The sequence below is a fragment of the Nomascus leucogenys genome, chromosome 12 (assembly GCF_006542625.1).
Source record: "Nomascus leucogenys isolate Asia chromosome 12, Asia_NLE_v1, whole genome shotgun sequence".
Lineage (NCBI taxonomy): Eukaryota > Metazoa > Chordata > Mammalia > Primates > Hylobatidae > Nomascus > Nomascus leucogenys.
The window spans coordinates 61732588-61757283 of record NC_044392.1 but is presented as its reverse complement, the minus strand read 5'-3'; positions in this window follow the sequence as shown (position 1 = coordinate 61757283).

Here is a 24696-nt window from a genome sequence, read left to right as displayed (position 1 = left end):
GACCGTGCAGTCACTGAGACCAGGATGGGATGGGAGCAGGGCATAAAGGGAGGACGGGGCTTGTTGATCATCCACAGGCCTGAGTTGCAGGCACGCCCTGGGCAAAATGGTTAAATACGTAAAGGTGATTATTCCCTTACTGGGGGCTTCCCTAGCCCACCTTAGATTCCAGGTCCCTCACACCCTACCCCAGTCAAGGCTCAGAATTAAATCCCAAATACAACCTGACCCATGTATCATTTATTCATTCAACAAGTATTTATGGATCTCTTCCTCTTCTCTAGGTACTAGGCTGGGCCATGGGATATAAAGGTTTCTGCTCTAAATATGCAGGTCATTTCCAGAGGGAAAAAAACCTTATCAATTCCCACTTATTCCATCTCTTTCCCTTTTTATAATTCTTTTATCCCTAAGCCACAATAAAGGGGAGGAATGCATATTTAGGAACCATTGTATTTGTTAAGTTGCACCTTCACTTTTTCATAATCTTGCTTTCTGCTGTGCTAAGGAACAATTAAATTTAATTTAATGCCACAGGGATGAAATTATTGAGCTCCTGTTACCTGACAGACATGAACTGTCCTCAGGGAACCCAAAGATTCAGGAAAAAAAAAATGGTGCCTAGGCTTAAGGATGTCACACACCAGTAGAGGCAGACAGATAAGTAAGAAACACTCTTATGCTGGGCTAGGGCTGCACAAAGGGTTTGCATGAAGTGTAACAACAGAGGAGGTGGGAAATGAACTTTTCCTGGGGGATTCAGGTGAAGCTTCACCAAGGGTGCTATTTGAGCTTAGTCGTGCAGGGTATGCAGAACCCCTCCAGGCAGAGGTGCAAAAGGACGAGCAGAGGAGGCAGCCCTGGCAAATGCACCCTTGGAAGGGACAAGCCACAAAAGCAGGGAACCAGCCCTTGGCACAGAGTAGGTGCTCCGTGGGTTCTGGTTTCCTTCTGTTGTATCCTGGCCGAGTGACAGTGCCTGGTTTGTTCATGACAGAGCTTAAATTATTCCTAGAGATGTAACACCCTAGCCCCAAAGAGCAATTGTTCCTAAGATCTTCTGGCCCTCAGTGCTGGAGCTGTGCCTTTCAGCAACCTTCAGAACATTCAGAGGAGCAAGGACAAGAGCAGGAGGGGAGGCTGAGGACACCCTGGCTCATTAGTTAATGAGTGGCGTTGATTGGCTACCTACCCTCCCAGGGTGGTTGTGGAAATCAGAAGAGATAAAGAATGTGTGTGTGTGTGTGTGCACGTGCATGCGTCTGTGTAATGTGGGAGAAGACGTCAGAAAATATCACCCTTGTCTAGGAACTCATACAAGTTTGGGAGAAAAACTTACCTGTGAAATGCATGAGAAGTGCCTTAGGAACTTGGAAAGTTTGCAAGCGAAGCATCAGCAGATACATCACATGGAGAGACTTCCACAGGAGAGAGGATTGTGGAATGAGGGGACGGACTCCCATGGGATGGGGTTAATCGGGGCAGGGGCATGGCCTCCTAGAGAAAATGCTTGGGGACGGGTCAGAGGGAAGACTGTCGGGGCAAGCAGTGCACCAGAGCAAGTGAATTGGCGAGGTGTGTGGGAAGGACAGCAAGGAGGGGCAGTCAAGTGAGAGGGACACTGTGTGGAAGGGCAATGGGGAAAAGGACTGGAGAAATGAGAATTAGGGCAGTGAGGAGGCCAAAATGCTAGCTGGAGAAGCCTTCCTTAGGAAGGCTGGGCTGGGGACCATTTAAGATCCACTCCAACCCTGAGACCCTCCTAGCAGACAGTCCCACTCTTTCAGGTGCCCAACTTTTCCCAGCATACACCAATTCCCAGCTCCTGGGGTACATCCCAACTGGTTTAAACTAAGCTCAGTTATACCACTGCCTTTGGTTGAGTGTGGCTCTGTAATCAGTTCTCAGCCAGTAAGCCATGCAGGTGATATGTTTAAAGGTTCTGGGAAGAAATAGTCCATCTTTCTCCTGTGCAGGATGTTGATGTGTCTGGATGTGAGATCTGAAACCACTGCAGTGATCTAGCCTGAGGAGAAAATCAATTTAGAGAGTATTTATAATCTCACATAATAAGAAATCCTGGCTGGGCATGGTGGCTTATGCCTGTAATCCCAGCACTTTGGGAGGCCAGGGCGGGTGGATCACCTGAGATCAAGAGCTCGAGACCAGCCTGGCCAACATGGTGAAACCCTGTCTCTACTAAAAATACAAAAATTAGCTGGGCAGAGCAGAGAGAATCACAGAAGACAGGAGCTGGCACTCTGCACTGGCAGCCTCCTCCTCCCTCAGGATTTCTTTTTTTTTTTTTTTTTTTTTTGGAGACAGGGTCTTGCTCTGTTGCCCTGGCTGAAGTGCAACGGCTGGATCTCAGCTCACCTCAACCTCCGCCTCCCAGGTTCAAGCGATTCTCCTGCCTCAGCCTCCAGAGTAGCTGGGATTACAGGCACAAGCTACCATGCCCAGCTAATTTTTGTATTTTTAGTAGAGAAAGGGTTTCACCATGTTGGCCAGGCTGGTCTCGAACTCTTGATCTCAGGTGATCCGCCCGCCCTGGCCTCCCAAAGTGCTGGGATTACAGGCATAAGCCACCACACCTGGCCAGAATTTCTTACTACGTGAGATGATGAATACTCTTTATGCCATTTAAGGGTAGGTTTTCTTCTGCTTGCAGTCAAGAACATCATAGTATCTATTTTTAATTATCCAGACCAATAGTAATGGGAAAGTTATAATTCTAGACAGAGGAACCCATCAAAGAAACATGATTCATGCAAGCAGTGACAGGCGTTTCAGCATGATTAACACATGAAGTTCAGGATGCCACGTGGCTAGAGATGGGACCAGAGGTGCAGGCAGAGGCCAGGTCTCAGAGAGATTCATACACTTTGTGGGGAACCCGGTCTTCGGAATATTTGGGATCCATTGATGAGAGGATTAAGTTGCCCTGAATAAAAAGTCAGCAACCCATAGGATTGCTGAGCAGGAAATAACTACGATAGTGTAACTGAGGCTTAGCAGATTATAGAGATTCAAGAAAAGGGCTTTGGTGAGAGACCAAGGTTTAACCCACAGTTCTACCACTGATGAGCCGTGTGCCTTGAGTAAACTTCCCTCAATTTTATGGAAGACAAGTCCTGTTCCTCAGGGTGGTTGTGCAGCCTGTGAGCGCTCCCTCTGATGGCCTGCACAGCTCTGATTGTTCTATAAACACTCACTGACACTGCAAGGTGCCAGATGCTGTGCTGAGGTTGGGTGCAATGTCATAAAGGGCCATTTCTGCCATCAAGGCGGGCAAGGCCTCCAGGAAGGACAACTCACGAGAAGGTAAATGTCAACGTGATGTGCAAAGCGCTAAGTAGAGATAGACCCAGGTTGTCAAGAGTGGTTTTTTCCCCTAAAATGCAAAGAACAAAAAGTCCAATGATGGCAAAGGTTCAGTAAGTTGCTGATTCAGTTGGCAAGGGGAGCCGTTCCCTCTCTGCCTGTTCCCACAACTCACTGAACACCAATTCTTTCTTTAGCTTGAGACTTCCTCAGCTCTTCCGTGGGACCAGCTGGGGGGAGCCAGCAACCTCCTCCCACCCCACTCCACTGTTTCCTCCAAGGTCCCTGTATTGACCCACCCATTAGGGTCACTTCTGAGGGACAGTTTTCCAGCCTGCCACTGGGGAAGGCCAGGCATCTTTCCCAGGTCCCGTGGCCTCCTGTCCCCTGTAGCCCTGAACACAAATTTGAGGCCAGCTTTCCTAGAGAGCAACCTCACACCCTGCTAAGAGGTTCTCCAAGCCCATGCCTAACCAACCTGCATCTAAAACACAGCCTTTCTTGGATGGAAACAAGGCCAAGATTAATTCTGCTCAGGACCAAAGCATAACCTCTGGAAAGGATTCTAGAGGCTCCTCGGAATCATCCTTATCTTAGCACTCTGCAGTTCCATGGCACCATACATCAGACAGTCTACAAGTCTGCCACACCAGCAGTCACTGAAATTAGCTCATGATTCTGATACTTCTGCATCAAAGCTGCCACAAGATTCAGTGGCCCCTCTTCATGAATCCCAACGGTGCCCTTCCCCAGCATTCAAAGCCATTCCCCACTCTCACCTTGGAAAGTACAGGAGGATGATGTTAAGCACTGAACCAACTTAAAATTTTTTTATTTTGGTATAGCATGCATACAGAAAAATGCAAGCATCATAATCGCATAGCTCAATAAATTATCACAATATGACTCCCCATGTAACCACTGCCCAAGGTAAGGAATAGAACATTGCCAGCTGTGCAGGAGCCCTCCTCATGCCCTTTCCTATCACCAACCCCACTCTCCCCATCAAAGGCAACTTCTAACATCATAGAAGTGTTTGAACCAAAGAAGCACTAAAGGTTTTAAGCAGAGAGGAAATATCATCATATTTGTCTTTTGGAAAGTACTTTCTGTCTAGGAAGAGAAAAAGAGGCTGGGAAGCAAACTGGGAGTCTGTTTCAGAGACTATGATTGCTAGGACCAGAAAAGGGGCAGTGAAACTGGAAGAAAGGAAGAGGGGACGGGAGGGGAGGGGAGGAGAAGGGAGGGGAGTGGAGGGGAGTAGAGGGAAGGGGAAGGGAGGGGAGGAGAGGGGAGGGGAGGGGAGGGAAGGGACAGGGATGGAAGAAAGGAAGAGGGGACGGGAGGGAAGGGGAGGGACAGGGATGGGAGCTGGGGGTCATAAGGCCAACTTTCTGCCAACTTGCCCACTCTCTTAGTGGTGCTTTACTGTGGTCTGCAGATTAATTAAATGACCTTAAAAGCCTCCTACCCCCAAGCCTGAAAGTCTTTTATTCAAACCAGTCATCTGGAAAGCAAGCCTCCCACTGGTGCTTAATTCACTCAAGAAAAGATTAGAAGAACCTGGTTACTAAGCTTTGAAAAGTTGCTCATAAAATTCAGCAGGAGCCTGCAATCCTCAGAGACTTCTATTTTTACCAAAAACACACACAGAGAAGTGGAGAATTTTCAAATGAATTAGACATGAGATTGATCTTTTTATACAAAAGGAGGGTGAAAAGGAACAGTGATGCTGTTTGAACTCCCCAACACCCCACACACACACCGCCCCGCATTTCCCTAAGCTGCCTTGACTTGATGGCGTTGGTGAGACCTGAGCTCTGCCCTGACCCAGGCACAGACCATGGTTGGAGCCAGGGTTTTCTCAAGACCATGAACACAGTACACAACCCCCCAGACAGGGCCTGCTTCCACTCTAAGAGAAGCTGGCCCAAGTGGCTCCCCCAGCACCACCTGAATAAGAACACCATACACTGGGAATGACTGTTGGTGTTGAGGAGGCTTAAAACAGGGCATGCTTTGGGAGAGTTGGGGGGATCTATCTGGGCACCTGGCCGGTGAGGCAAAGCTCTGCAGTCAGCAATTAGTTTCAACCCATCTTGTCCTGTAAGCATCAAGCTGTGGTCTTCCTCAACAGTGCTTTGTCAGCTATCTTTAGCTGAGGTCAGTCAAGAACTCCTTTCTAAGTTTAATTTTTATTTTATTTTTTTTAAGAGACAGGGCCTTGCTCTGTTGCCCAGGCTGGAGTGCAGTGGTGCAACGGTGGCTCACTGAATCCTCGAACTCCTGGGCTCAAGTGATCCTCCTGCCTCAGCCTTCCAAGTAGTTGGGACTACAGGTGTGTACCACCACACCTGGCTAATTAAGGACTCCTGATTTCCTCTTGTGAGCTTTGCATAAATTAGATCTGTGATTGTTACCTGGTGCTCTGTGGACCCCCAGGGGTTCCATATAGGTGGCTCAAGAGCCACAGAGGAGTCAGCACTCTGAGCCCCTACACACTTCAACTACAGAAGCTCCACTTCTAAACTGGCCTTGAGACAACACAGCAATCCTTTCATAAAGTTTTGTCAGGTAGGCTTACCCCTATCTTCTTGGCTATCACAGAGTAATTAAAATACTAATTTGTGTACGGTTGCCCTGTAGGAGAATATAAACCTGAAAAAGGCTTTGTCCTTCAAAGGACTGGACAGGGATAACAAATTCAAATCTTAATGGGGCCATACAGGTAAGTCAGAGAGCAAACTGGGCTGCTGTGAGATGATGGGGTGTGGTAGGGTCTTTGACAAAACAGAGTGTGCATCCTTACCTGCAGCCAATTGCCACCATGTGACAATGCAGGCTTAAAGCTCAAAAATTTGAGCTTTCAGGCATGTCCGATGCTTCCAGAGAAGACAGATATCACATTTCTCTGTAAATATCCAGATTTCTAAGTCTACACAATTAATTCAAATTAAAAAAAAAAGCAAAAACCTGTGTAGTCACTCGTGCACAGCATGTGAACCATGGACTTCTAGTTTAGGTCCACTGGGTGAATAAGCCAGGATGCTAGGAAAGAGAAGGGTTTTAAAGGCTTAGGACTTCAGTGTTGAAAAGGGGAAGGCCTGATCTAGGGAGGTTGGAGACATAGAAACTAGGAAGAGAGGAGGAGTTGCAGGTTTCAGAGTGATGAAGACCTGAACGAACACAAGTGCAGCACGCATGGAGGCGGCATCTAGGAACAAGCGTCTTTGCGGACAGGGCACCAAGCATCAGAGCCTGCGGGATCTGGGGAAGGCCCTACAGCTGAGTGTGGCACTGGGGTGGTGGAGCTACCAGCAGAGCTGCCTGCCCCGGAACGGACCAGGAGGGCCAGGGCAAAGAGCAGAGTCCACACCAACCACTGTCAGGGACCAAGGCCCTCACCTGTTTCCTACGCCAAGCTTGTCTGATCCAAGCGAGGGGGAGAGAATCCCAGAAAACTAAGCACAGTCGATTTCCTCAAGCCACAATCAGTTTTGTTTAGAAAATAATGAAATGTGTCATTTCTTTCAACCTGAACGCCCTAGAACAGTGGTTCTTAAAGTTTAAGTTATGGATCTACAAGGGTCCTCAGGACCCTTTCAGGAGGCCCTAGAGGCCAAACTATTTTCATAATAATACCAAGATGTTGTTTACCCTTCTTACTGTGTTGCCATTTGCACAGATGCGGAAAGCAGGGCTGGGGGAAACTGAGGTCTCCCATCACGACTCAGGCATCACCCTGCACTCATCGTCACTGTGTCTGCCTCATATAATAAAACAGTGGCCAGTTTCACTTGAGAATGTTCTTGATGAAGTAGCAAGAATTACTGATGTTATTAATCATGACCCTGGAGTCCACATAATTCTCTGTGACAACTGGAAAGTGAGCATGAGGCAGTTCTGCTGCATGCCCAGGTGTGGCAGTTGTCTTGAAGAAAAGCTCTGTGGGAAGGGTTTGAGTTGTGAGCTGAAGAAGCCCATTTGTTTTGTTTTGTTTTGTTTTTTAAATAGAACACCATTTTTACTTAAAGGCATCACTGATCGACAAAATGTGGTTATTCAGACTTACGTATTTGGCAGAATTTTTCTTTGAAATGAACAAAGTGAGCCTGTCATGTCAAAGAAACCAACTGACATTATTTGTTGCCAATGATAGAATTTGAGCTTTCAAGCAAAAATTAACAGTTTTTTTGAAAACTTTGCATCCACTACTGTAAGTTTGACAGTTTCCCAGTACTTGAAGACTTTTCTGATGAGATTGGTGGTGAAATTAATGAATAGAATTTTTTTATGTTGTATAAAGAAACGCATCAATATTTGGATGATCTATAGAACTTATTCAACCAATATTTCCCAGATGACCAATGAATCATGTTACAAAATAATGCATGGATAAAAGACATTGCAAACATGTAAGACAGGCTAATGAATTTTAATATACTATACAATGAAAAGTTCATTGATGTGATTTTAGATTTTCCATTGCAACTTATCTTAGAGTAACTACTTCTTGTGGGGTGGGTATGATAACAAAGAACATCCATAATTATCCAAGAAGGCAGTTAAAATACTTCTCTCTTCTCCTACTATACATGTATGGAGGCCAGATTTTCTTCATATACTTCAACCAAAACAATATATGCTAACAGATTGAATGTAATAAGCCAGACATTAAAGAGAGTTGTAAAAATGTAAAACAGCATCTACCACTCTTTTCACTTGATATTTTAGCTTTGGAAAATATCGTTATTTTTAAATTAAAAAATACATTTATATCACTACCTAATGGGCTTATTTTTTCTTACAATGAATTGCTAAATACATATTTTTAAATCCTCAATTTCATTTTGAATACAGTAAATAACTGACACACATAAATAGCTTGGGGTACTCAATAATTCTTAAGAGTGTAAAAAAGACTCTGATATGGAACAAGTCCTTCCTGTTGTAGTCTGCTTCTCTGGAGAGCCCAGAAAGATCAAAGCCATATAACAGGAAGAGTGAGGTGGGGGCTGAGTAGAGGTTATGATTTGCAATTAAAATTCACTTTCATGTAGATGATAGCATTTTATTCTCAACCCTTCTCTAAGGGGCCAGCAGAATCTTTCATAGATAAGAAACCGAGACTCAGGAAGTAAAATACCTGGTGCCGGAGCCAACTTCCAGGTAGGCCAGGCAGGATTTGAACCCAGGTCCTCTGACTTCAAACCCAGAGCCCTTTCTCCTCACATGCACATTATCTCTGCACCTGAAATGGGCCTTGGCCCCTAACTTTTCCTTTCTCATCTTTCTTCTGGTTTGGTCTCATGGGCAATGTGAGGCTATCTTAAAAAAGGAAGTAAAATTCTTTTCCTACTTCAAAATTTCTGTAATTGACCATAACACCTTTACTCACAGCCACAGCCCTATATGTCTTGCAGCCCATCTGTTCCCTGCCTGTGACTGAGGAACCAGAGTGATCACTTGACTTAGAGGCAGGGTCATCCATAGAATGCTCTGGGCCAGTCGGCTTCTGTCTTCCAGGATTTTAAGTTGAGAGACACAGAGGGTATTGTTAATTTGATGGAGAATCTTGGAACTGAAAACTCAGGCTGACTTAGGGGCTGAAGTGGCTATTTGGGGACCATTTGAAAGATGATTAATCAGAGGAAACTGGGGGTGGGTGGAAAGAAAGAGAGAGAGAGAGAGCAAACAAAAATAAGCTGCTCTTGGGAGACAGAAAAAGGGTCTAGGTCCCTGACTTTCCAGTTCTCAGTTCTAATGGCTGCAAGACCCAACTGTACCTCTTTTTCTCCAGAAGCCCTGAGGTGGCCATGATGTGTCTACAGTTATCCCTCCCACCCCATTGGCTTTCTAGTCGTGCCCTTCTCAGCTCCCTGCGACACTCAAGGTCTTGGGATCTCTCTAAGGCTCACATGTCCACTGGTGCTCGTGGCAACGCTGGAGAAGCATCTATATGCTCTCTGTTTTGTAGCTGCATCAGTGACTAGAGCAGCAAAAGGGAGCCCCACAATGGTCATTCTATTGACACACAGTTCATTTGCTTTGGGGCCTTTTAGAACGAGACCCTACCTAGTATGGGAAGCCAAGGAGTGTTTTCTCTACATTTGATTACAAGATTTTTTCCCCTTCCCTTGGAAACCATATTTTTTCCTTCATTCAAGTAAGATGCACTGTACTCAAATATGCCCTCAATTTTATGAAAATTACTTTAGATGGGATTTAAGATCAGATGAATGGATTTCATTTCATAGGACTTATTGGTTGAAAAGAGGTTATCCCTGGCTCTGAACAGAAATCTGTTTCCTATATTTATCCAAGGCTTTAAAAGCCCCCCTCATGAGGTACCAAGAGCTAAGGAACTCTGGCTTTGGAAACGTGTTGGGGAGAAAGTCTAACATCATGGAATGACAGAAAGATAAGGCAGTGTGTCCTGTGTCCTCTTACCAAGTGCCAAGTGTGCCCTGTTAAAGTCCTGACTGGCTCAAGTTGCTTTAATTGTCATGTTTCTCCTCCCACTTCCGGCCTACAAACTGCTCTGGCAAATCTCCGTTGGAACAACACCCCTATAAACACACATACGTGCGTGCACGCACACACACGCACACACTTACCAGCACTGTGGCTCTTGCCCTCTTCTTTCTAAGCATTACAGTAACTGACATGAAGTGTTTGCCTGAGCTGAGTTATAATAGAGTGACTATGGCTTGGCAAAGCTTCAGGAAAAAGGGCACTGTCATACCCAGCTGGCAGGAGTGCAAATTGATACAGACTTTCTGCAGGGCATTGGCAACATGTATCAAGAGCTTTAAATGGGCTTATACATCTGACACAGTAATTTGTTTTTTTTAAGGGAATTTATCCAAAGGTAAATAGTAATGTTCCTTAAAGCAGGCTTGTATTAGCAAAAAGTCAGAAGCAATCTAAAACACGTCTAACAGGAAGGAATTAATTAAAGAAAGCATCATACAATCTAATATGTGTGGTCATTAACATCTTATCACCAAAGACTACCTAAGCACATGGAAAATTGCTTGTGATAAATTCATAAAGTGAAAAAATTAGTATATAAAAATTATAAATTATCTGGCTGGTTGCAATGGTTCAGGTCTGTAATCCCAGCACCTTGGGAGGCTGAGGCTGGTGGATCACTTGAGCTCAGAAGTTTGAGACCAGCCTGGGCAATGTGGCGAAACCCTGTCTCTTCATAATATACAAAAAAAAAAAAATTAGCCAGGCATGGTAACACGCACCTGTGGTCCCAGCTACTTGGGGGCACTGAGGTGGGAGGATCGCTTGAGCCTGGGAGGTAGAGGTTGCAGGGAGCTGAGATCACACCACTTCACTACAGCCTGGGTGACAAAGGGAGACCCTGTCTCAAAAAAAAAAAAAAGAAAACCCATTAACCAAGTGCATAAAAATAGTACATATAACATATAAATATATACATAATTTATATATAAAAATTTATATTTGTGGTACAGTTTTATATATCTATGTGTATATCTATCTATGACCGAAAGTTAATAATAATAGAATTATAATAGTAAATGTAGATGTATGCATGAATTTTTTCTTCATATTCTTATATATTTTTCCAAAAATTTTATGAATATATTCTACTTTTATAATTAGAAAATAATAATGTTAAAATAATTTTTTTTAGAGGCAGGTTCTTGCTATGTTGCCCAGGCTGGAGTGCAGTAGCTATTCACAGGCATCATGTTAGAGGACTCAAGCAGTCCTCCTACCTCACCCTTCCCAGTAGCTGGGACTATAGGTGCGAGCCACCTAAAATAACTTCTAAATTTAAAAAAAACCAAAATGCTTACACTGGGGTCATGTGACCCTTGGAAAGTAATGCTATCTCTCTGAGCCTCACTTTCCACCTCTGTAAATTGCTAAATAATGCCTATCTTGCTTTTCTAGAGGGTGTTATGCAGACTAAAGTCAATCAGATAAAATAAAAATATAACATACAAATATTATTTGTGATGTATTTTTCAATATGATCTACTTAAAATGACAATCGCCACAGCTAAAAGCCTTTTCTGGACTCCACATGGGAAGCAGGATAAAACCGCAGCTTTGTGCTCCAGACCCAGACCCTGCCTGCCTCCCTTGCCTCATCTCCAGTTCTCTTTGACTCAAACCTTAAGCTTCAGCAATACCAGTGTAGACCTGTAGCCCCCTAAACACCATGCTGTTTCTCTCCTTACCTTCCATCTTCTGTCCCTCTGCCCGCACCGCCTTTCCCCACCTTGTTCACTGGGCTCCTAGGTTTTCTTCTGCATCATCTCAGGCACCCAGGAAGATTTCCCTGCCTCTTCCAAGATAGTTAATTCGCCCCATCTGAAAGCAACTGAAGCTCCCTGGTACCCCTCCACCACTGCACTTACAGTGCTGCATTTGATGTTCCACTTAGCTCATCTCCTCACTCAGCCACAAACAGCTGGAGGGCAGTGACCTTCTCTCTTTGGCTGTTGGGTCCCTGGTGACCAGCATGGGGCCCAGCCTTAGCAGGTACTTTGAAACAGGACACTAAAGCTTTGCAGTTTCGGATAAAGAAATCTGCAACTACCAATAAAACTACTCCCCACCCAGGGCCACTGCATAAGGTTTTATAGATTGTGCATTGCTCAAAGGCACCTGGCTGAGGAGGCAGGTAGGATCTGAAGTCCAACCCACACCTGGCTTGCCAAGCCACAAGCCTTGGCCTGGGCTTGCATCAGCCCAGAGTGGTGGGAGCATTTTCCTTTGCAAAAAGGCTCCACTGACCCTGCCATGCTCAACTAGGGGTAGCCACAAGGCTGTACCCACCTATAGATGTGTTAGGCTATACCCACCTAATTCCTGCAGAGGCTCTGTGTGGGCTACCCAAAAGGCAGAAAAGGGATGACTCACAGGGACCATAATACCCTCACAGATCAATGCTAACCAATGCAAAGCTCATTTGTTAGAAGCAGAGTTTGTATAGAAAAATTGATTTAATTTCACATCTTAGCATTGAAATATTTGTAATTTTCTAAATCATCTTTACAATATACCTTATAGTATAGCCCACTTTGTCCAATAGAACTTCCTGGAGTGACAGAAGTGTTGTGCCCTTTCCAATACAGTAGCCACCAGCCACATGGGGCTATGAGCACTTGAAATATGGTCAGTATGACTCAGGAAGTGAGTTTTTAATTTTATTTAATTTTAATTAATTTAAATACTCATAACTGGTTAGTAGCTATTTAATACTATATTGAACAGTGCAGGTATAGACAAAGTTTTCTTAAATTTTAGTGTGCATAGCAATAATCTGGGTACTTATCATAAAAATTGATTCCCAGGCTCCTCTCCAAGGACTCAGATTCAGTAGATATGAGTGGGGCCAAGGAATTTGCATTTTGAACCAGCACCACAGGAACTTCTCATACAGGTTGAAATTTGGACCACATTTAGAGTTGCTATTAAATGGGTTTAGGGTATCTTGGAGGAGTCAGTCTTAGGCCATTTTTTGACTTAGATTATTTTGGTCCCTAAGCTACAACTTCCTATCCTAACACCCACTACGGAAGTTCTGGAATAAAAGAAGCACTTCCTAGAGGCAGCTTTTCTTGCTTTGCTGAATTGACATGTCAATTTTCTCTGCTATTAAGAAAATGAAACTCCCATGGCTGGCAAGATGGCCGAATAGGCACAGCTCTGGTCTGCAGCTCCCAGCGAGATCAATGCAGAAGGTGGGTGATTTCTGCATTTCCAACTGAGGCACCCAGCTCATCTCATTGGGACTGGTTAGACAGTGGGTGCAGCTCACGGAAGGTAAGCCAAAGCAGGGTGGGGCGTTGCCTCACCGGGGAAGTACAAGGGATCAGGGAATTCCCTCCCCTAGCCAACGGAAGCCATGAGGGGCTGTGCCATGAGGAATGGTGCATTCCAGCCCAGATACTACACTTTCCCACGGTCTTCGCAACCCACAGACCAGGAGATTCCCTTGGGTGCCTATACCACCAGGACCCTGAGTTTCAAGCACAAAACTGGGTGGTCATTTGGGCAGACACAGAGCTAGCTGAAGGAGTTGTTTTTCACACCCCAGTGGTGCCTGGAATGCCAGCGAGACAGAACTGTTCACTCCTCTGGAAAGGGGGCTGAAGCCAGGGAGCCAAGTGGTCTAGCTCAGCGGATCCCACCCCCACAGAACCCAGCAAGCTAAGATCCACTGGCTTGAAATTCTCGCTGCTGGCACAACAGTCTGAAGTTGACCTGGGATGCTCGAGCTTGGAGGGGGAGGGGCGTCTGCCATTATTAAGGCTTGAGTAGGCGGTTTTCCCCTCACAGTGAAAACAAAGCCACTGGGAAGTTTGAACTGGGCAGAGCTCACCACAGCTCGGCAAAGCCACTGTAGCCAGACTGCCTCTCTAGATTCCTCCTCTCTGGGCAGGACATCTCTGAAAGAAAAACAGCAGCCCCAGTCGGGGGCTTATAGATAAAACTCCCATCTCCCCGGGAGAGAGCACCTGGAGGAAGGGGCGGCTGTGGGCACAGCTTCAACAGACTTAAACATTCCTGCCTGCCAGCTCTGAAGACAGCAACAGATCTCCCAGCACAGGGCTTGGGCTCTGCTAAGGGACAGACCACCTCCTCATGTGGGTCCCTCACCCCCGTGCCTCCTGACTGGGAGACACCTCCCAGCAGAGGTCGACAGACACCTCATACAGGAGAGCTCTGGCTGGCATCTGGCAGGTGCCCCTCTGGGACAAAGCTTCCAGAGGAAGGAACAGGCAGCAATCTTTGCTGTTCTGCAGCCTCCGCTGGTGATACCCAGGCAAATAGGGTCTGGAGTGGACTTCCAGCAAACTCCAGCAGACCTGCAGCAGAGGGGCCTGTTAGAAGGAAAACTAACAGAAAGGAATAGCATTGACATCAACAAAAAGGACATCCACACAACAACGCCATCTGAAGGTCACAAACATCAAAGACCAAAGGTAGATAAATCCACAAAGATGAGGAAAAACCAGTGCAAAAAGGCTGAAAATTCCAAAAACCAGAATGCCTCTTCTCCTCCAAAGGATCACAACTCCTTGCCAGCAAGGGAGCAAAACTGGATGGAGAATGAGTCTGACAAATTAACCGAAGTAAGCTTCAGAAGATGGGTAATAACAAGCTCCTCCAAGCTAACGAAGCATGTTCTAACCCAATGCAAGGAAGCTAAGAATCTTGAAAAAAGGTTAGAGGAATTGATAACTAGAATAACCAGTTTAGAGAAGAACATAAATGACCTGATGGAGCTGAAAAACAAAGCACAAGAACTTTGTGAAGCACACACAAGTATCACTAGCCACATCAATCAAGCAGAAGAAAGGATATCAGAGATTGAAGATCAACTTAGTGAAATAAAGTGTGAAGGCAAGATTAGAGAAAAAAGAATGAAAAGGAATGAACAAATCCTCCAAGAAATATGGGACTATGTGAAAAGACCAAACCTACATTTGACTGTTGGTACTCCCGTGGTGTACCTGAAAGTGACTGGGAGAATGGAACCAAGTTGGAAAACACTCTTCAGGATATTATCCAGGAGAACTTTCCCAACCTAGCAAGACAGACCAACATTCAAATTCAGGAAATACAGAGAACACCACAAAGATACTCCTTGAGAAGAGCAACCCCAAGACACATAATTGGCAGATTCATCAAGGTTGAAATGAGGGAAAAAATGTTAAGGGCAGCCAGAGAGAAAGGTCAGATTACCCACAAAGGGAAGCCCATCAGACTAACAGTGGATCTTTTGGCAGAAACCCTACAAGCCAGAAGAGAGTGAGGGGCTAATATTCAACATTCTTTTTTTATTTTTATTTTTTGAGACTGAGTCTCGCTCTGTCCCCCAGGCTGGAGTGCAGTGGCACGAACTCGGCTCAGTGCAAGGTCTGCCTCCCAGGTTCATGCCATTCTCCTGCTTCAGCCTCCTGGGTAGCTGGGACTACAGGCACTTGCCACCACGCCCGGCTAATTTTTTGTATTTTTAGTAGAGACAGGGTTTCACCATGTTAGCCAGGATGGTCTCGATCTCCTGACCTCATGATCCATCCGTCTCAGCCTCCCAAAGTGCTGGGATTACAGGTGTGAGCCACCGAGCCCAGCCTCAACATTCTTAAAGAAAAGAATTTTCAACCCAGAATTTCATATCCAGCCAAACTAAGCTTCATAATCAAAGGAGAAATAAAATCATTTACAGACAAGCAAATGCTTAAAGATTTTGTTACCACCAGGCCTGCCTTACAAGAGCTCCTGAAGGAAGCACTAAATATGGAAAGGAAAAACTGGTACCAGCTACTGCAAAAACATACCAAATTATAAAGACCATCAATACTATGAAGAAACTGCATCAACTAATAGGCAAAATAACCAGCTAGCATCATAATGACAGGATCAAATTCACACATAACAATATTAACCTTAAATGTAAATGGGGCTAAATGCCCAAACTAAAAGACACAGACTGGCAAATTGGATAAAGAGTCAACACCCATCGGTGTGCTGTATTCAGGAGACCCATCTCACACACAAAGACACACATAGGCTCAAAATAAAGGGATGGAGGAATATTTACCAAGCAAATGGAAAGCAAAAAAAAGCAGGGGTTGCAATCTTGGTCTCTGATAAAATAGACTTTAAACCAACAAGATCAAAAAAGACAAGGCATTACATAATGGTAAAGGGATCAATCCAACAAGAAGAGCTAACTATCCTAAATATATATGTACCCAATTGTTGCGGGAAGTCAGGGACCCTGAACAGAGGGACCGTCTGAAGCCATGGCAGAAGAACATAAATTGTGAAGATTTCATGGACATTTATCACTTCCCCAATCAATACTCTTGTGATTTCCTATGCCTGTCTTTACTTTAATCTCTTAATCCCATCATCTTCATAAGCCGAGGATGTATGTTGCCTCAGGACCCTGTGATGATTGTGTTAACTGCACAAATTATTTAAACAATATGAAATCTGGGCACCTTGAAAAAAGAACAGGATAGCAGCAATGTTCAGGGAACAAGGGAGATAATCTTAAAGTCTGGCTGCCTGTGGGCCGGGCAGGACAGAGCCATATTTCCCTTATTACCAAAAATGGGTAAGAGAAATATCGCTGAATTCTTTCCCCAGTAAGGAATATTAATAATTGACAGCCCTGGGAAAAGAATGCATTCCCAGGGTGGGGCTTCTAAAATGGCCGCCCTGGGAGTGTTTGCCTTATGCAGATGTAGATAGGGATGAAACACACCCTAGTCTCCGGCAGCACCCCCAGGCTTGCTGGGATTAGGAAATTCCAGCCTGGCGAATTCTAGTCAGACCAGTTCTCTGCTCTTGAACTCTGACAATGCATGCACCACGGGACATGGAATTTCATTAGTGATTCTAGTTTCACCCTGACCTTCTGCCTTGTGATCTTTTGTCACCCTTGAAGCATGTGATCTCTGTGACCCATACCCTATTCATGCACTCCCTCCCCTTTGAAAATTGCTAATAAAAACTTGCTGGTTTTATGGCTCAGGGGGCATCACAGAACCTGCTGACATGTGATGTCTCCCCCGGACACCCAGCTTTAAAATTTCTCTCTTTTGTACTCTTTCCCTTTATTTCTCAGACTGGCTGACACTTAGGAAAAATAGAAAAGGACCCACGTGAAATATCGGGGGCCGAATTTCCCCCGATACCCCCGAGCACCCAGATTCATAAAGCAAGTTCTTAGAGACCTACAAAGAGACTTAGACTCCCACACAATAATAATGGGAGACTTTAACACCCCACTGTCAGTATTAGACAGATCAATGAGAGAGAAAATTAACAAGAATGTTCAGGACTTCAACTCAGCTCTGGACCAAGCAGACCTAATAGACATCTACAGAACTCTCCACCCCAAATCAACAGAATATACATTCTTCTCAGCACCACACTGCACTTATTCTAAGATTGGCCACATAATTGGAAGTAAAACACTCCTCAGCAAATGCAAAAGAACAGAAATCATAACAAACAGTCTTTCAGACCACAGTGCAATCAAATTAGAACTCAGGATTAAGAAACTCACTCAAAACCACACAACTACATGGAAACTGAACAACCTGCTCCTGAATGACTACTAGATAAATAACAAAATTGAGGAAGAAATAAATAAGTTCCTTGAAACCAATGAGAACAAAGACACAATGTACCAGATCTCTGGGACACAGCTAAAGTAGTGTTTAGAGGGAAATTTATAGCACTAAATGCTGATCTTTCCCAGGAGAAAGTGGGAAAGATCTAAAATCAACACCCTAACATCAAAATTAAAAGAACTAGAGAAGCAAGAGCAAACACATTCAAAAGCTAGCAGAAGACAAGAAATAACTAAGATCAGAGCAGAACTGCAGGAGATAGAGACACAAAAAACCCTTCAAAAAATCAATGAATCCAGAAGCTGGTTTTTTGCAAAGATTAACAAAATAGATAGACCACTTGCCAGACTAATAAAGAAGAAAAGAAAGAAGAATCAAATAGACACAATAAAAAATGATAAAGGAGATATCACCACTGATCCCACAGAAATACAAACTACCATCAGAGAATACTATAAATACCTCTATGCAAGAGTATAAATACTCTTCTAGAAAATCTAGAAGAAATTGATAAATTCCTGGACACATACACCCTCCCAAAACTAAACCAGGAAGAAGTCGAATCCCTGAACAGACCAATAACAAGTTCTGAAATTGAGGCAGTAATTAATAGCCTACCAAAAGCCCAGGACCAGATGGATTCACAGCCGAATTCTACCAGAAGTACAAAGAAGAGCTGGTACCATTCCTTCTGAAATGATTTCAAACAATAGAAAAAGAGGGTCACCTCCCTAACTCACTTTTATGAGGCCAGCATCATCCTGATACCAAAACCTGGCAGAGACACAACAACAAAAAAGAAAATTTCAGGCCAATATCCCTGATGAACATCAATGCAAAAATTCTCAATAAAATATTGGCAAATGAATCCAGCAGCACATCAAAAAGCTTATCCACCACGATCAAGTCAGTTTTATCCCTAGGATGCAAGGCTGGTTCAACACACAAATCAATAAACGTAATCCATCACATAAACAGAACTAATGACAAAAACCATATGATTATCTCTATAGATGCAGACAAGGCCTTCAATAAAATTCCACACCCTTTTATGCTAAAAACTCTCAATAAACTAGATATTGATGGAATGTATCTCAAAATAATAAGAGTTATTTATGACAAACCCACAGCCAATATCATACTGAATGGGCAAAAGCGAGAAGCATTCCCTTTGAAAACTGGTACAAGACAAGGATGCCCTCTCTCACCGCTCCTATTCAACATAGTATTGGAAGTTCTGGCCAGGGCAATCAGGCAAGAGAAAGAAATGGTATTCAAATAGGAAGAGTGGAAGTTGAATTGTCTCTGTTTGGAGATGACATGATTGTATATTTAGAAAACCCCCTCGTCTCAGCCTAAAATCTCCTTAAGCTGATAAGCAACTTCAGCAAAGTCTCAGGATACAAAATCAATGTACAAAAATCACAAGCATTCCTATACACCAATAATAGACAAACAGAGTGCCAAATCGTGAGTGAACTCCCATTCACAATTACTACAAAGAGAATAAAATACCTAGGAATACAACTTACAAGGGATGTGAAGGACCTCTTCAAGGAGAACTACAAACCACTGCTCAAGGAAATAAGAGAGGACACAAACAAATGGAAAAACTTTCCATGCTCATGGATAAGAAGAATCAATATCATGAAAATGGCCATACTGTCCAAAGTAATTTATAGATTCAATGCTATCCCCATCAAGCTACCAATGACTTTCTTCACAGAATTAGAAAAAACTACTTTAAATTTCATATGAAACCAAAAACAAGCCCGCATTTCCAAGACAATCCTAAGCAAAAAGAACAAAGGTGGAGGCATCATGCTACCTGACTTCAAACTACACTATAAGGCTACAGTAACCAAAACAGCACGGTACTGGTATCAAAACAGATATATAGACCAATGGAGCAGAACAGAGGCCTCGGAAATAACGCCACACATCTACAACCATCTGATCTTTGACAAACCTGACAAAAACGAGCAATGGGGAAATGATTCCCTATTTAATAAATGGTGTTGGGAAAACTGGCTAACCATATGCAGAAAACTGAAACTGGACCCCTTCCTTACACCTTATACAAAAATTGACTCAAGATGGATTAAAGACTTAAAGGTAAAACCTAAAATCATAGAAACCATAGAAGAAAACCTAGGCAATACCATTCAGGACATAGGCATGGGCAAAGAATTCATGACTAAAACACCAAAAGCAATGGCAACAAAAGCCAAAATTGACAAATGGAATCTAATTAAACTAAAGAGCTTCTGCACAGCAAAAGAAACTATCATCAGAGTGAACAGGCAACCTACAGAATGGAAGACAATTTTTTCAATCTATCTGACAAAGGGCTAATATCCAGAATCTACAAGAAACTTAAATTTGCAAGAAAAACAAACAACCCCATTGAAAAGTGGGCAAAGGATATGAACAGACACTTCTCAAAAGAAGACATTTATGTGGCCAACAAACATATGAAAAAAAGCTCATCATCGCTGGGCATCAGAGAAATGCAAAACAAAACCACACAGTGAGATACCATCTCAACGCCAGTTAGAATGGCGGTCATTAAAAAGTCATGAAACAACAAATGCTGGAGAGGATGTGGAGAAATAGGAATGCTTTTACACTGTTGGTGAGAGTGTAAATTAGTTCAACCATTGTGGAAGACAGTATGGCGATTCCTCAAGGATCTAGAGCCAGAAATACCATTTGACCCAGCAATCCCATTACTGGGTATATACCCAAAGGATTACAAATCATTTTACTATAAAGACACATGCACACATATGTTTATTGCAGCAGTATTCACAATAGCAAAGACTTGGAACCAACCCAAATGCCCATCAGTGATAGACTGGATTAAGAAAATGTGGCTTATATACACCATGGAATACCCTGCAGCCATAAAAAAAGGATAAGTTCATGTCTTTTGCAGGAACATGGATGAAGCTGGAAACCATCATTCTCAGCAAACTAACACAGGAACAGAAAACCAAACATTGCATGTTCTCACTCATAAGTGAGAGCTGAACAATGAGAACATGGACACAGAGAGGGGAACATCACACACGGGGGCCTGTTGGGGGATGGGGGGCTAGGGGAGGGATAACATTAGGTGAAATACCTAATGTAGATGATGGGTTTATGGGTGCAGCAAACCATCATGGCACGTGTATACCTATGTAACACGTTCTGCAAACATATCTGCACATTCTGCACATGTATCCCAGGCTCACGTCTGTAATCCCAGAACTTTGGGATTTTCACACTGTGAAACCCCGTCTCTACTAAAAATACAAAAATTAGCCAGTCGTGGTGGTGGGCGCCTATAGTCCCTGCTACCCGGGAGGCTGAGGCAGGAGAATGGCATGAACCTGGGAGGTGGAGCTTGCAGTGAGCCGAGATCATGCCACTGCACTCCAGCCTGGACAACAGGGCAAGACTCCATCTCAAAAAAAAAAAAAAAGGATAATTTTAAAAAAAAAAGGGTAATTTAAAAAAAAGAAAAAAATGAAACTCTATCAGTGGCAACAACTATAGCCTGAAGTAACCACCTGAGACCATTTCTTCTTCCCTCCTTCTTTCCTTCCTCCCCAGACTGACTCCACCCCCAATACCAGCCTCTCTGCAATGACCCCCTGCCCACACAATGAGACCTCCCACACAAGCAGCAGGGCTGTGCTTGGATGAGAAATCTCTCATTTGAGTGACTTAAGGAAATGTCTCTTACTCTTCCAGGGCAGGTCCTTCAAAGTCGCCGCTAAGTTCAATTGGAGCCAGAGAGGTGGCCAGAAGATGTGATGCCAGCACTCTCCCCACAAAGTATCCTGGGTCCTATGGCCTCTCAGTTTGGGAACATAAAACAAGGTCACGTTTATGTTGATGTCCCAATTTCAATGACTCTGAGCAACCCTCCCCTTGCCCAACCAGAACTGAGCCCCTCAAGGGGCCCCTAGTGAATTCTGGGAACTGCCCCAGGAAAGCTTCACATTGGGTACAGGCCAGGCTTCTAGCAGCACCAACTGCAGGGGGCTGCCCTGAGGTGCCTCTTCCTCTGGCTTCCACTCACCTGTTAAGCAGCTTGAAAAAGCCTTCAAAGGCCACCAATCCTGCGTTCTGTACAGAGGGAAGAGAATGGCCTTTCCCTACTCCCAGGCCGCACTTTGTCACCCAGGTCCTAAAGCATCCCAGCTTGTGCCCAGAATCTCACCAAGTCTACCATGAAAATAATTCCATCCAATTCAGATCCTTATCCCTGCAGAGATGAAGCCCAGGCCAAGCACAGACGGTGGAGAAGAGATCCATGAAACCCCTTCTTTCTTCCTCTCCCAATTACAAGGCATAAGTGTCGTGCATATAAATAGTGACAGAGGAAGGGGACAAGAACACTTGCAATAAGTGGGTTGCAGTTCAGCCAAAATTGTCCCTGAGGCACATAAATGAAAAACAGTCCAGTTAGATAAACCAAGGATGTCTGCCTTCTCCCTGTGGCTCTAAATCAATGGCAGGTATATACCAAGAAGAGCACAGAGTCAGCAATGCTGCAGTCTGAATAGCGGGGAGGGGAGAGTGGAGAGCACGAAGCCATAAAGCTTTCTTCTTTATAAGAAAGTATTTATCTATAATACAAACATTTTGCCTCTCCTGAAGAGCATCACCTGTTTCTTCTTTTCTTTCCTTTTACCTGCTTGAAAGCACAGTTCATTGATTCAGGGTTTTCCCTGGGTCAGCCCACTTTCAACAGACTCTAAGGAAGAGTAGTTAACTCCTGCTTTGAGACCCTCAGGGCAACTGGGCATAATAGAATCTCTCTGAGACTCCTGCAGCCCTGGGGAAGAGTCTATTCTAGGTATCCAGTTCACATTTTCTCTCAAACTAGTACTAAGTTGAAAAAATAGCATCAGTAGAGTCTGCCATTACCTGGAGTCAGGGCTTGGCTGTCGATTCCACACAACTACATCTCATCAGATGAAAAGTTAATTTCAATAATACGATATCTGGGAAGGCTTCAGAAGCTAATTTTCCCATCCTTGGATAATCTGGTACTGCTGACTGTTGCGGGGCGTAACCTGTCAGCCGGTGCCTTCACCAAACACAGAGCACTAGCACCCTGTCCTGGCACCCCATTCCCAGCCCCTTTCCAACTGAGCTGCCGCACACGACTTGGGGAGCCATCTCTGGCTGCCATTCAGGGGAAGACAGATGGCTGAGAAATGATTTTCTGGAGTTTCCTGACCAGATTTCTCTCCTATGTATCATGAAGCAAACCATGGCTTTAAGATTCATCCCTGGAGCAGCAGGCAGCCACCGTCTCTGAGTCGAGTCCTGCTTGGTTGGGAATTTATTTCTAAACACTACGGGATTTGGGTCAGGGCTTGCATTTTAAGCAGCCCATTTTCATTTTCTGGGACATAGGTAAGACGGGAGGACAAGCTTAGATTTTCACAGGTGGTATTGTTGCCGTAAAAAGGGGTCCCAATCCAGACCCCAAGATAGGGTTCTTGGATCTTGTGCAGGAAAGAACTCAGGCCAAGTCACAGGGCTTGGGAGCACAGTGAAAGAAGTAAGATTATTGGAAACTACTCCATTATGGTGTAGAGAGTCCTTGGAAAGCAGGAGGAGGAACTCGTGTCCTTCCTTTGTTAGTGTTGCTACTTTTAAGAAACTATAAGGAGCTATAATTAAGCTTGAAATGTGCAGATGTACGCATTAAAGGTAGGGGCTATTGGTGCTCTCAGTGACCACTCATCTTTCAACCTAAGCCTGCTCATTAACATTATCTTTAAGTCAAGTGGGGTGCACTCAGAACATGTGGACGTTCTGTGGGCTTGGTGAAAGACGTTCTGTATGGCCACAAATATTCTGCACTTATAAGTGGTGGCCAGCTTAGAATGTGGCTATTTTCAAACCATAAGTATTAACCTTATAGGTGCTGTGTGAGTGCCTAGTTACTCACTTTAAGATGAAATCACTCCGGTCATGTTTTATTAAACCAGAGGCCTGGTAAGCAGGGGCTCTTCTAACATTATTAAATCAAAGCGAGAGGCAGACAAGAGCAGTGAGATCAGGCAAGAGTCTGAAAATGGCACTGGGTGTGGGACAAAGCTGCCCCATTGCACCAGGGGGAGCTGAAGACAAGGGCTCTGCCATTGACTGCCACCCAGCTGTAGGCCAGGCACCCTCCTTGGCACTTTACGTATGATAGCTCACTTATTCTTTGAATCTCTGACCTTAGCTGTTTCACTGATAAAGAAATTTTGTCTCTTTGCTAACTAGGTGCTCTCCCTAGTAGTCACCTCTACTCACGTGGCTTCAGTGACCCTGCGTGGGTCAGCGACTTACAATCAAACACTGTCATCCTTCTGAGCCCCCAACACATTTACACAATTGCCCACAGAACCTCTTCAGCCTCAAGCTCAGCACTAACACCCCATCTTCCCCACCCCCATGACTGTCCTGGGTCCTTCTTTCTTCACCTACTATATCCCACGGTCACCACATCCAGTCGTTTCCCTGTGAAAAGGCACTTGGCTCCATCCACAGCTCACATACTCCCCACCACTGCACTGGCTCAGACCACTTCACTGCCACAACTGCTTCCTCCCATCCACTCTGGATTGCAGCTGGAATTCTCAGCCACCTGATCCTGTTGCCACCCGACTCGAAACTTTACAGCTCCCCAAGTTGTCCCGGATCTGTCATGGATGTCCCCTCATGATCTAGCTCCGCTCCCTCATGAATGAGTCACCCTGTCACTTTGGTCCTGGTGTGCTGTGATCCATGCACTTAACGACTTTAACCCAGAGTGTGCTTTTTATTTCTTTATCCAAATCTTTGAAGACTCTTCCCTCTGTCTGGAATCCTCTTACTCACAAATATTGATCCTCCCTTCACCCCAAGGGTTGATCCAACCCTCACCGTGGTTGGCTGACTCCTCCTGACTCTGATTTCAGCTGAGATGCCTCTTTCTTATGTGTCCCTCATCACTCTGCTCCTACCCTTTTCACAGCATCACTTTGTCCCCCACTGGACTGTAAACTCCTTAAGGACAGAAACAACGTCTTTCTTTTTTTTTGAGACGGAGTCTCGCTCTGCTGCCAGGCTGGAGAGCAGTGGTGCGATGATCTCTGCTTACTGCAACCTCGGCCTCCCAGGTCGAAGCGACCCTCCTGCCTCAGTCTCCCAAGTAGCTGGGACTACAGGCATGCACCACCACGCCCAGCTA